Genomic DNA, 14091 nt, shown 5'->3' on the forward strand with positions numbered 1-14091 from the left:
TCGCATTTGATATCTCGGATTATCTGTGCACACACAGCTCTGATATCATATCGCATTTGATATCTCGGATTATCTGTGCACACACAGCTCTGATATCATATCGCATTTGATATCTCAGATTATCTGTGCACTGAGACACAGCTCTGATATCTTTACCTTGGCTTTTTGGTCCTTGTATATGTTTTGTCTCACTGTGATGCTGTTGTTTTTCTGTTGTTTTCTGTAATGTGTCTCAGTTGTTGTCACCGTTTGTACTTTGTTTTCTTGCTGTTTTTCTGTGTGGTAGCTTTAGTGCACTTGTTTTTATTTTTTTCTCCTGTACAGCACTTTGTAAACTCTGAGTTTTAAAACGTGCTATATAAATAAAGTGGATTGGATTGGATTGGAACAAACAACAAACCCCAGAGCAAAGCATAAGATAAAGACATTCAACAACATAACTTTCTATGCATTCCATATACCATATATCACATGATCATAATCCAATCGATAGAACACATATAATCACAGATACCCATAACAGAAATAGATACCAGATACAATCCATAAACAATCCATGAATCACACTATAATCACAGAATTACCCATTAAAGAACTAAATGCCACGGGGAGGAAGGAGGCCGGGGAGGTGGAGGGAATTTGAACGCTGACATCTGAACAACCACAGAGTCTGCTTGGCATGTAGAGTGAACAAAGAGTAGTGACTGCCTAAAAGAACCACCTGATTTAATTGTGGCCGTGAGTGAGTTAAGGGCCTATTTAATCCATTAATAAAATGTGCCCATCGTTTATAGCGCCCGGACCACTTTTACAGACGGACCGGATGTTGTTGTGAATGTGTGTGTAGCAGCTAACAATAGCCACAACACTAAAAATGCGATCGACAACAACAGGAGGTAAGATAAAATCTAGCGCGACTAGCGACTGGACCGCGGAGGGCCGTCAAACTCAGAGATAGAAATGCCATTAAATGACCTAATGCATGTCAAACTGGGGGTCCTTGAAATTAAACGGGTTGAGAATCACGGCAAGGGCCGTAAACATCTTCTCGTATGGGGGTCCCTGCATGACATATCTTTTCAAATGCGGGTCCGCGGGCTGATTAGGGTCAATTTGGGGGTTCTTGACATGAAAACGTTTGGGAGCCACTGCCTCACAGCACATGTTTTGTTCCTGTACTACTTGTACTGTTAACAATCTTGTTAATATCTTTGTTCAATCAATCAGTCACAGTGGAAATGTCCACTGTACAAGCTCAAACACACACATATTATGTTATTATGAACTGATCTCTCTCTCTCTCTCGCTCTCAGGATGTTTCAGTTTCCCTGCTTTCCCTTTGGGGAAGTGGTCCGAAAGTGAAATCTATAGTCTTGTCCTTGGCTCAGGTTACGTGCACACCACACACACACACACACACACACACACACACACAGAGCCACTTTGCCAGGCAAAGAATTCAGCTACACATGAAAGAACGCGATCCTCTTCCCACCTGATCTGGGTCTCTGGTTCCTTGCTGCTTGAATCATCGTCACATGTCTGGAAAGGTATAACGTCTAACCGTTCCAATCGTACACTCTCAAGTAATATTAACTCGGTAAAAAACAAATGAACATTTCTGGTTAAAAAGCGAAACCTTAGAGTGGCGCTGTGGTCAAATATAGCTGCCCACCACTGTGGAGGTTGTGGGTTTGGGCCTGTCAGCGCGGAGCGTTGGGCGGAGGAGGAGGACGGAGGCTCTAGGTCAGTGGAGGATGCAACAGCAGTTACCAAACACTGGCTCAGACTGCCCGTCGCATTAGTTCAGCCTAGTGTCAACTGACTGTTTTGGAATCAGGTCAGTATATCGGGACACGTTCCGAGTACGAGTACTTGAGTAGGGTATCGGGCCCAATACCGGGTATCGGAGCAACTCTAGTTACAGCACACAGAAATGCATGGGGAGGAATCAATAGAGGGTATGCATGTGACATCAGCATCATACCCATACCCATACGTTAATATATGCAGGAACGCCTAACTCAATCATTTCAATGTCATGGACACCCCCATGACTGAGAGTATATAACCCTAACGGGTCCATTTGGTTACATTTGTACACACAGGGGGTTTCCATATGAACCGCAGGCTCATAATGGAGCCCCATAACAGAGATCTGCTATTTTTCAATAGCTAAAGCATAACATGATGCCAACACCAAAATGGGTGCCCGTTCAGAATGGGTTAATGTCCCTGTGATCCCATTTTTGTTTGGTTAGGGGACGGCACGTGTGTGTGCATGTGCACGCGTGCGTGTGCATGTGTGTGTGTGTGTGTGTTTGGTCTGGCGACACAAAGTTTGAGAGGACCACCTGTCAGGGGACGCCCTGCACAGCGGGGACCTCCGCCCCGTGCACACACCACCTGCTTGTGTGTGGACACACACACACACACACACACACACACACGCTGTGCTTGTTCTACTATGCTAGCCATACATACATAAACACTCCGTGAACCGAAACTCATACTGTGACTGACACACACACACACACACACACACAAACACACACACCTTTTCTATGTCCGAGCAGTGAGCATAGACACGGTAACGCCCCGCCTGCCTCTGATTGGCCTACAGACACCGCAGGCCTTACCAGAGTTGGATAGTCTGCCGCGAGGTTACTTACTCCGTGGTGGGAAATAAATAAATAATAGTACTATAAAAAAAGTACGACAAGAGAACGACAGCTTGGCACGCGCGGAAGTAACATTTATTTTTGTAGAAGAGGCAAAATGATATTGTTTATGCCATCGGCCTGTTTATTCGTATACATGTGTAAACTTGAAACATTATTGTACTGCCAAAAGGTCTCTTTTCCCTTGATCTTTATCTTTTTTAGTATAATAGTATTAGTTTACTATAATTAGATTAATACACCAGAATCACCACTAACACTTTGATTTAGAACACAAATCAAATCAAATCATAGTACATACGTGTTCAATCAATTATTCAATCAAAGCAAACAATATTAGTTTGCCTCTTTTAAATTTAAGTTACAAGTTACTGTCGCGTGTTGCCATTTTCCTGTACTTGTATTATTTCCCACCACGGAGTAGTCTTGCATCTCGGAGGACAGGCAAGACGGGCAGTGTCGGTAGGCCAATCAGAGGCAGGCAGGGCGTTATCATGTCTATGCTCAGACGTAGAATAGATATACGCCACACACACACAGCTGGGAATGTAGCCCCTCTGATTGTGCGGATGTTTCTTCCTTCTCTTTGATGTTTGCCCCTCTGTTACCCAACCCAAACAATCCTATGACCCCCTCCAGCTGCTCACCGATGCATAGCTGCAGCTATTCCCCTACTACCCCTGTCCCATAGAACCCAAATTATTCACAATTTCAATTTGTCAAATTATTGTAACTGATGGTATATTAAACACATTTTTGGAATTCCGAATTAGAGTTCATGGAACCCCTTCAAGGACCCCCGGAACACAACTAGGGAACTAGGGACGCATAAGTTCAGTTCACGTGTTGTTGTTCGTCACGCGCGTGTTTGTGTGAGAGAGATGAGCCACTCTGTGTTAACATCATCTCCCTAACTCCTACAGTCTTACCACACACACACACACACACACACACACACACACACACACACACACACACCACACACACACACACACACACACAACGTGGGGAAATTATGGTAAGATAAGATTACACACCGTTTACACCTCATTCTCTGGAACTTTACTTCTTTGGAACTTTACTCTACGAATCTAAATAATCACTGTATATTAATGAGACTTAGTTTGGAAAGAAATCTAGTCTGGGTGACTGACTGATTACAATAAGTGCAAATGTCTGTTTGCAGTCGTGTTTCGCTTGGTGTTATTTTTTTCACTTGCCTGAAGTCAGTCAGTCAGTCAGTCACACACACACACACACGCACGCACAGAGAAGCCCCCTCCTCAACAGGGACGTGTGTGTTATGGTAAGTTTGTTTTACAAGACACACACACATACACACACACACAGTCACACACACACGATGTGTGTGAATGAAGCGGTCACCGTGACAAACAGCGTTGCGTGCAGTGCCTGTAACGTGCCACACAGTTGAGGATCAAAATAAATCTGTCTGGCATCTCTCATTAAAAACACACATGTGCTAAAGTCTATGCGTACACACAAGTGCACATACGCGCGCACACTCACACGTGCGAGAAGTGGTTGGCTGATCTCGAGTCCAGTGGGTGTCCCCCCCCCCCCCTCAAAAAAACAAAAAAACACCCACACTCCCTTGTTGAAAAATGAACAAAAACAACCTAAACATCTACAATACCATCTCACACCACACACATGTCCGTTCGTATGCCAGTAGTGTTGACAACAGCCCGTAACAAGCTAAAATCTCACTGACTGTATACTGTCTGTTCTTTCGTCCCACTTCATCACACTAAAGCATCAAAAGAAGCTGGAAACGCTTGTGGATCAGCTAATTACCGTACTAATCAATGTGTCTGTGTCAATGGTTGATTTTCCCAAAACAAAAGGAAGAAAGTGCGTCCCTTATCAGTTCACTAATTAAGTGGTTCTCTACCTTTTCAGGCCGTGACCACCCTCAAAATAATCATTATGTGAACTGGGGACCCCCCACCCTGACAGCACTGGGGACCCACCCCCCCCCCCCCCCCACCCTGACAGCACTTAGTTGGATTTGTAGGCATTACATTTAGGCATTACATTTAGGCATTACATTTTCGTTAGACTCGGTTCCACAGCTAAATATGTGTGGATAAATATGTATATCTGTGAAAATAGCAGATCAGCTATTTTCATATTTGCCTCTTACCGGTATATTATTTGTCAATTTGGCCAATGTTTGACCAATTTCTATATTTGTTGACTACTTTTGATGCAGTAATGGTCTTTTATTTTTATTTTGAGGTATAGAGGGTATGCACATGATATCATCATCATACCCGAAGTTATGCAGGAATGCCTGCTCTATGGCAAACAACTACTTTCTGGCCTTGACAGCCCATACATCCAAACTGAAAAGTCCTATTTGATTGCATTAAATGACTTTAAACAACATTAAATTCACCTTGTCACTCACTTTGCCACTCGATCTGCCATTCACTTTATATCCATGCACACATTGAGATCCACTGCACTAGTTTCCAAATAAGTACACGGTTGTGTATTTCAGGGGCTGGTTGGCGACTCTACAGTATGATGCTACGTACAGTAGAGTTGATAATATTGAACATCAGTCACTAGGAGGAGAAGTCCATTCCACCGTGTTTGACTGCAGGAAGCATTCGATCACTGACTCCCATCTCCGGAGCAGCCAAGGAACTCTGGGCCCTTATTTTTCTAGTTGTTATCATATCTTCAGCTTTTTATCTGAATACAATTTATTGATATATTTTCCTTAACCACTTGAACCCTAGTGGCCCTGTTCCAGGGGGGGGGGGGGGGGAATAGAACATCGACACACGCCGCGGGTTTGCGTTGTGAGCTTGTAGATAGTTTAAGAGTTTAAGCCATGCACATTATAATGTATACCATCTATGTTATTATATCTGCTGCTATTTAACTGTTATTTTTAACCAGACAGCTTATGTATAGGCTACTACAACATGCACTTCATGTGTATATTTGGTAACAAGACTACTCGCCCCGTTTCTGTTTTCCTCCCAGAATTTTCCCCAGTGAGGGGTGGGAGAGGCTGGACAGCAGACGGCTGGACTTTGAATTTATCTAACTATAAACTTTCATGACAGCAGAACAGCCTAAGTACAAATATAATTTATGAAAAGCTAGTACAGTGAAGTCTGTTCACAGAAGTTGTTGTAGGATATGTGGGGATTATCTGACGAGGTACCATTTGAGGGGGAAAAACCTTACATATACTAAATAATACTAAATTGTTTATAGGTTCAATATAAGTCAAATAATATAGCCTTTCCACAGGAGTATCTTTTTATATTTTTCCAAAAAGAATACAAACAGCCAATAGCATATTACAAAGTTATCCCCCTCACTGGGGAAAATTCCGGGGGGAAAAACGGGCAAGCACCGGGCGAGTAGTCCAGTATTCGTATATTTCACACTGGCTTCCATTATAGCATGCTAACTTTCCGGGAATATTTATAAGCTAAGCCTGCAGTTTTTGTATGATTTTGTATGGCATTTTGATGATGTCACTGGTAGGCTGGGTTTCTGAACTGTCCACAGCCCTCCTCTGAGACACAGAGAGAGTAGACAGGTTTCTGAACTGTCCACAGCCCTCCGAGACACAGAGTGAGTAGACAGGTTTCTGAACTGTACACAGCCCTCCTCTGAGACAGAGTGAGTACAGGTTTCTGAACTGTACACAGCCCTCCTCTGAGACACAGAGTGAGTAGACAGGTTTCTGAACTGTCCACAGCCCTCTGAGACACAGAGTGAGTACAGGTTTCTGAACTGTCCACAGCCCTCCTCTGAGACAGAGTGAGTACAGGTTTCTGAACTGTCCACAGCCCTCCGAGACAGAGTGAGTAGACAGGTTTCTGAACTGTCCACAGCCCTCCTCTGAGACAGAGTGAGTACAGGTTTCTGAACTGTCCACAGCCCTCCTCTGAGACAGAGTGAGTACAGGTTTCTGAACTGTCCACAGCCCTCCTCTGAGACACAGAGTGAGTACAGGTTTCTGAACTGTCCACAGCCCTCTGAGACACAGAGTGAGTACAGGTTTCTGAACTGTCCACAGCCCTCCTCTGAGACAGAGTGAGTACAGGTTTCTGAACTGTCCACAGCCCTCCTCTGAGACACAGAGTGAGTACAGGTTTCTGAACTGTCCACAGCCCTCCTCTGAGACAGAGTGAGTAGACAGAACAGCTATCATCTTCTAATGAGCATTAGTGAGGACCAATTATACGAATATAATAAATTACAAATAATATAATATTCCAATTCTATGAAGTTAAGCACCCTCATAACCCTCACCCCTGAGGGTTATTTTTGGGAGCATTTTGAAGCCTCTGTGTTTGATAGTATCAGTTGAGTGAGAGACACAGGAAATGGAGAGAGAGAGAGAGAGAGAGAGAGAGAGAGAGCGAGCATGGGAAGAATATTCAACATAACTTGTTGTTGCTGTCCGGCAGAAACCTCTTATCTCCATATTTTGTCAATGAAGGCCCTATACAGCGTCACACAAAAACATCAAAAGCACATACTACAGTATAACAACGTGTTGATAGCTTGTAGATCTATTATTTTTGTCACGTGACGTCCTGTGGCCACACCCACAGCACTGCATTTTACCAGGTTACGTATTTCATGCAATGTTAGACAAAAACTAACTATTCATATCCAAACATTTCCCAAAAAACATTTGATTAATTCCAAACAGTTTCCAGGCCTGGAAAACTGTTTTTCCTCATTTCAAAATATTTCCACTGTGAATGCAGAATCTGCAGTGGATCAGGATGCTCAACCACAATATATACACAAATGAGGCAAGGCAAGAATTCAGACAGAAGTATGAGTGATTTTACTCGAGTAAAGGAGCCAAAACTTACATGAACCTGTCAACGCAACGGAAACCCAGTCTGGCTCCTTGAACAACAGGGATTCACATGTTGGTGTTACATTTAACAAAAACAGCAACAATATACAGCAGCGATACATACTGAAGTTACTTTGCCCCAGTGGTGTAAAGTAACCAAGTATATTCACTTAAAGGAGAATTCCATACTAGAAGGCTTTCTTACCTTTATTTGTAGTTGTTACGTCCCCACCAAAGAGGTCCAGGTGTTATTTTGTGCAAAAGTGCATTATTGGCTATTTCCCCCAATACAAGCCCTCCAATGGGGGTTGGGTTTTTGTGCTAATTCGCTTATTTCCATCGAAATAAGTAGTAAAGTGTGCCGCTTGGGATAGTATTTACATTATGAAGAGAGGATATATACAAAAAGAAAAATATTTTTGAGCGATGGAAATAAGCGAATTAGCACAACACCCCATAGCCCCATTCAATTCAATGCAATTCATTGAGGGCTTATGGTAGGGGAAATAGCCAATAATGCGCTTTTGCACAAAATAACACCTGGACCTCTTTGGTGGGGACGTAATAACTATACAAATAAAGCCTTCTAGCATGGAATTCTCCTTTAAGTACTGTACTAACATTTTAATTTTGAGGTACTTTGTACAATTTCCAACACTTACTTCTACTCCACTACATCTCGGAGGCAAATATTGTACTTTTACTCCACTACATTTATTTTAAAACTTTTGTTACTAGCTACTTGATTACTATTACCAGTATGACACCCTGAGGTCGCGTGCACGCATCCGCCTGGGTGACAGCAGACTGCTGGGCGAGCGCTGGCGCTTTGGAAGGGGAGGGTCAGATCAACATATGGAATTAATTCTGTACTGGCCATATATGGAGCGTGTCTTGAGTGTACAGGGTTTGATGAGGTCAGATAAACATATGGAATGTCAGAACAGGTCAGCTCCGTATATGGAGATGTAAGGGTGGCAGTGTCTTGAGCGTACAGGGTTTGATGAGGGCCCAGATAGGGCCGGGCCTTAATTTTAGGGCCTGTTGAGAACTCTAGTATTGATACTTTTATTAAAGTAAAACATATTGTTCCACTACTGCTTTGCAGCACCACTGGTTGTCACATGGTTCCACTTTAGCGGGGGATGATCTCCCTGCGAGAGGAAGACTCTCTACCATGACCAGATCCTCTCTGAGGATGGACTGCTCTTTCATTTGGACCTGATTTATGACACGGTTAGGGTTACACACACACTGAGACGGGGGTACACACAGGGGTACACACAGGGGTACCAACCTTTTCAGTTCCCCAGGACGGACCCAAACTTACAAAAACAAAACAAAATACGTAAGAACTTTTATTTGCAGTACTTTTGAAAAGGAAATAAATAATAATCTCGAACCATTAAAAAAAAAACATGACTCCATGACCTGACATTGGGTTTCCCGACCCACTGTTTGGGAAACACTGATTTACGAGCTCCCCTCCTCCTCCTAACAGCGGGCTCAGGATGGTTGTAGGGGACGGGGGGGGGGGGGGGGGGGGGACGGGCGGTCATTGGGGGCCACCGGGGCCCCCCAACCAGGACGGTGAATTTACGGCCGCCTCTCTTAACACGGAACACACACACAAGGAATGGATCCAGGCTGTCACGTCACCGACAGCCTGACTGTGAGCCACTGTGAGCGGCGTTGGGGTTGATTGGTGGGTTTTAGACCGTGCAGGGCCCTGTCATGCCCGCTGCAAAAACACCCGTTTTTCTAAGACCACCAGCCAGGGTTGACTTGAAAAAGATGCTACTTGCTTCCCCTGACAGCTGCCTGCTTGTTGTTGTCTCTGCTGCTGCTGCACAGTTGACGCCTTCTATTCTATTTCTGTTTGCCACATGTGTGTACTTAAATAACATAACAGTATTTTAACTGACTTGTATTGTAGTATGTTAATACAATAGTGGTTGCAATCCCAGTGGACTGGACTATAGTCTTATGAAAGGTTGTTATGGAAACAAGGTGACATAACTCGACAGGAGAGGTTTTGCATATCAAATAGAGGCAGACTTTTGGAGGAGAGCTCAATTCATATCCCCCAAATAGCAGATCTCCAAGCTCCTAGAAGCTTGGGAGCTCCTAAATTATGCTTAGTGGCAGCAACACACAGGATGCATGATGTGTTTTTGCTAGCCTGTGCAGACTCAGTTCTTTGGTCCATCTAAGAGTGCTCTCTGTTAATTCATCCATCAAAGAGCACTCTCTGTTTATTGGTCCATCTATGTGGCGACGGAAGCGTTTTTTTTTTCTCACGGCGCCCCAGCAGGCCGGCTTACCTTTGAAGCGGCGTTCCCTTCTTCCTATCGGGGTGAGAGGTCGACGCAAGCCGCCACTCCGCTCGGCAACTGGACTTTTACCCCTGGAGAGAGAGAAACAAAATCCATGAGATTTGATTTACAGTCTATTTTTGTGGCTCGTCGAACGCAATGCATTATGTGGTCCAGCCAACCGAGGAGCATTAGTGGGTGAGAAGAGTGAGAGTTGTTCTCTCTCTGCAGAGGACGTCTGACCCGGGACTATACACACTGGGGTTGGGATCCGGAGGAACCGGATCTAACATTGAGGAACCAAGGAATCGGGTTCTATCACATTTTGGAACCGTTTTTGGTTCTACACTTTACACTGTCAGAGCTGGCTATGTGGACTTCACCTCTGCAATGCAGTTACTAAGCACACACACACACACACACACACACCTTTATAGAGGCTCTCAGGCCTCTATAAAGCTCTATTAGAGGTATAACTTAGCAACTTAGCAACAATTCATGAGTTTCAAATGTAGTCCTACACCTGCCATGTTGGGCAACAAACAGGTGCTCTAGCAAATCACTTCTACGCCTGAATCAGACTGTTCAGACAAATTGAAACACCCATGTGTTGGCATTTGAAACCTGTGAATAGTTACAATAGTAGATGCACACATTTGGGAAACTCAACAAGTATTTCAGGATACAGATCACAGGTACAATGGAAGCATCGCCTCCTCCATGTGTGGCGACTGACAATTATCACAGACACTGAACAGAATTTAGCCAATGCCTTATCAGCTCTCGGCCTATCGGGCAATTCCTGCAATCTGCAGGCCTCTCAGACACAACAACCTCTGATGGCTCATGAAATAATGTATAACAATGTCATAATCTCACAGCACGAAACCTCCCAGCCTAGTAAAATCTGTCCATGATGCGTGTTGTAAGATGTGACTCAGCGATGTGTGAGTCCACATCAAACATTTGCACAGAACCTTCGACTCATGCACACCTCCGCTGACTCACTGCAGCCTCGCTCCATTCTGAACACCCCACTCAGCAGGCTGAATCATAAGAGAGAGAGAGAGTGTGTGTGTGTGTGTGTGTGTGTGTGTGTGTGTGTGTGTGTACTGTGTGTGTAATCACATGACTCCTCCCAGAGTCTAAGCGTTAAAACACGCTGAGTCACATGACATGGCTTTAAAAGATGCTGAGTCGCTGAATAAACTTCAGCCTATGGTCGTCAATTGGGTGCGTTTGCTTGAGTTCTGCTTGCGTTGACTTGTGTGTGTGTGGGGGGGGGGGAGTATGTGTGTGTGTGTGTGTGTGTGTGTGTGTGTGTGTGTGTGTGTGCGTGGGGGTATGTGTGTGTGTGTGTGTGTGTGTGTGTGTGTGTGTGTGGGGGGGGGGGTGTATATATAGATATATATTATGCACACACATCAGTAACTGATGTTGTGGCTAGCTTTCAAGGTATTCTAGCCAGCTGTTTTTCTATCGCCAACAGTTGTTCACACACCCAGCAAGTGGCTGACGACATGTGTGTGTGTGTGTGTGTGTGTGTGTGTGTGTGTGTGCATGCGTGCATGTGTGCGTGCGTATACACTGTATGGATAGTTACGACTGTCCTCTACTAACACAATGCGAAGTGTTGTGAGCTTGTAGATCTGCCATTTTCAACACCCGAGCAAAACCAAACAGAGAAAATGACTTTTTGTTCTAACGGAACCGGATCTTTTCTCCACCAGTCCCTCCCTAACATTTTAGTCTAGTTTTTTTATTTGATGAAATTGTCAGTATATTTAGGCAGCGCTGCGTTGCCCTTAACGCCTGTGGAAGCCTTTCATGAGCCTCTCTCATTTCCCTGCACTTTACCATGATGTGATATCATTCAGTCAACGAGCAGCAGGCCAGTGGACAGGTGTGGCAGCCCTGTGTGACACATGCATATGCACAGCTGCAGGGAACAGGCACTGCAGTCAGCACAGCGCGCGCACACACACACACACACAGACACACACGCAAACACATCACGCACACGTGTGTGACAGCTGCTCTGCATGGTGAAAGGCACACATATTAAATGGAGAGGCGGACTTGCGCGCACGCACACATGCACGCGCGCACACACACACACACAGTCACACACACACACACACACGCGCACGCACGCACACACACACACACACACAGCCGACCCAAAGACACAACAGCAGATATCATGGTCGACTGTGGAAGTGAGACTCAACAGCTCATCCAAGGTCCTCGCTTTGTTGACTCGCCGATGGCAAAACAAGCGCTTAACACCACGGACGGACAATGTTCCACTTTTCTGTTTTGAGTGGCGCTAGCCACTCCTGTAGACAGCTATGTGTGTCACTATGTATGCGTGTGTCCCTGTATGTGCGTGCGTACGTAAGTGTCCGTCCGAGTATACGGAAATAGCGTTTGTTGACCACCAAGTGTAACTGTCGCGCAGCCTAACACACACACACTCACGATGTGCAGGCTGGTGCCTTGCATGGTTTCCTCCGCCATCGGTGTGTGAATGTATGTGAGTGGGTGAATGTAACGCACAATCTATGTAAAGTGCCTTGGATAAAGGCGCTATATAAATGTGCAGATACGCTGGCCAGGACACACTACTGTATGCTGGCTTGTTTACTGTTGAGTGAGAAAACAATTTAACACACACACACACACACACACACACACACACAGTATACACTCTGACATGATCAGAAGATATGACACAAGGACAATAGAACAGATTTGAATAGGAACAGAACTGATAATGTGTTTATGGTCATGGTTTCACGGCCGGGTATATCAAATATGCTTAGATGAGTGATTCAGCACACTACTGGGTCAAGCAGATCATTCATACGACAGCTAGTATGTTCTACTAAAAAAAAGCAGTAAGGAGTAAGTCACCGTAGTATCGCTGCATCGGCATGACTAACATCCAGTTCACCGATGCAGCCTGCAAGCCTGCCTCTCCAACCATGTCCACAATGCAACAGCTGTTTGGTTTTGGTTTCAACGGCCTGGGCCAAAACAGATTGTATAATAAGCCAACACTGTCGTGTCACACACACGCTACACCTTCTCTTTGTCCCACAGACCGCATGGCTGGTGGAGCGGTGAGGGTGACCCACTTAAAATCCAGAACCACTCGTTGACAGACACCGGCTTTTACATCTCCATCGTGCGGAAACCTTGCATCTCCAGTTCTCCACATTTCAAATTGCAATGTTCTCTTCTTAAACAGATGTCCAAATAACAGATCTATAGGGCTATATCTTGCGCCACCCCCTTAACCCTTATCCCTAAACTAATTTGCCATACTTTACTATTTAAAAAAACCTTTTAAAATAGTTCAAATAGCCGCTCTACAAGCTCGCAATGTCTCGATGGGGATTGACTAGTTGAACTATTTTAAAATGTTTTTCAAAATAGTAAAAAATGGCAAATACGTTTAGGGATAAGGGATAAGGGTGGCGCAAGATGGAGCCACTAGTGCAAACAGTGCACTGTGAGCTTGTAGGTCAGATATTTCCGCTGCCTATGAACATTTATTTAAAGTTAAAGTGCAACTCCATCGGATGCATTGGAACGCATGGTTCTTTTTTTCCCCCTTCCAATTCAGTGGAAAAGTAACCATTTTGGACATAGAAGGTTTCCCCACACGGCAGTGGGGATATCTTAGACAAATAGGGACAGCCCTACTTGGCAAATGGCACCCTTATCTGGTGTTGATTTAAGCCTTTTCCCCTTTCCGTTTAGATAGGCCCAAAGCAGTCTGTGTGGACCTATATAGGGTGAGCAAAGCCTAAATGGAACCACTTTCAACCTAACCTGGTGTCGCTATACTTTAGACGTCCGATTATACAGTGGGTGCAGTTTTTCTAAATGAAAAGAGATTTCTACACATTCAAAAACAGCAAAGAATAGCTTGAGCCTGTAGATCTGTCTTTTTTTAGGTCTGTTTTTGCGGTACAATGAACTATAGGCTACGGGGCTTCAGCAGAGATTAAAATAGGTTTATAGTTTATAGTTAAGGGACGCAATAAAACAACGACCTCTACTTCCACGGGATGCACTACTGTACTACTGTACTGTTTTTTTATTCTAGTTTATTTTGCTAGCTTTAGTTATAATAATCATTTATTCTTCCGTTTTCTACATGAATATAACCACATTATAACCATATAAAAAGTTAAATGCTGCAATTTGTAAAAAT

At 44.3% G+C, this 14091-nt stretch overlaps 1 protein-coding gene across 1 annotated transcript in view; it reads right to left on the reverse strand.

The window, feature by feature from the left end:
- Positions 1 to 14091, reverse strand: part of raph1b (Ras association (RalGDS/AF-6) and pleckstrin homology domains 1b) — a 95686-nt gene that overhangs the window by 56000 nt on the left and 25595 nt on the right. The window contains 1 exon segment of the mRNA XM_083758534.1: positions 9876 to 9958. The gene's annotated coding sequence lies outside the window, so the exon portion shown is untranslated.

This window comes from Protomyctophum parallelum (assembly GCF_964188405.1).
Source record: "Protomyctophum parallelum genome assembly, chromosome: 23".
In the NCBI taxonomy this organism is placed as follows: Eukaryota; Metazoa; Chordata; class Actinopteri; order Myctophiformes; family Myctophidae; genus Protomyctophum; species Protomyctophum parallelum.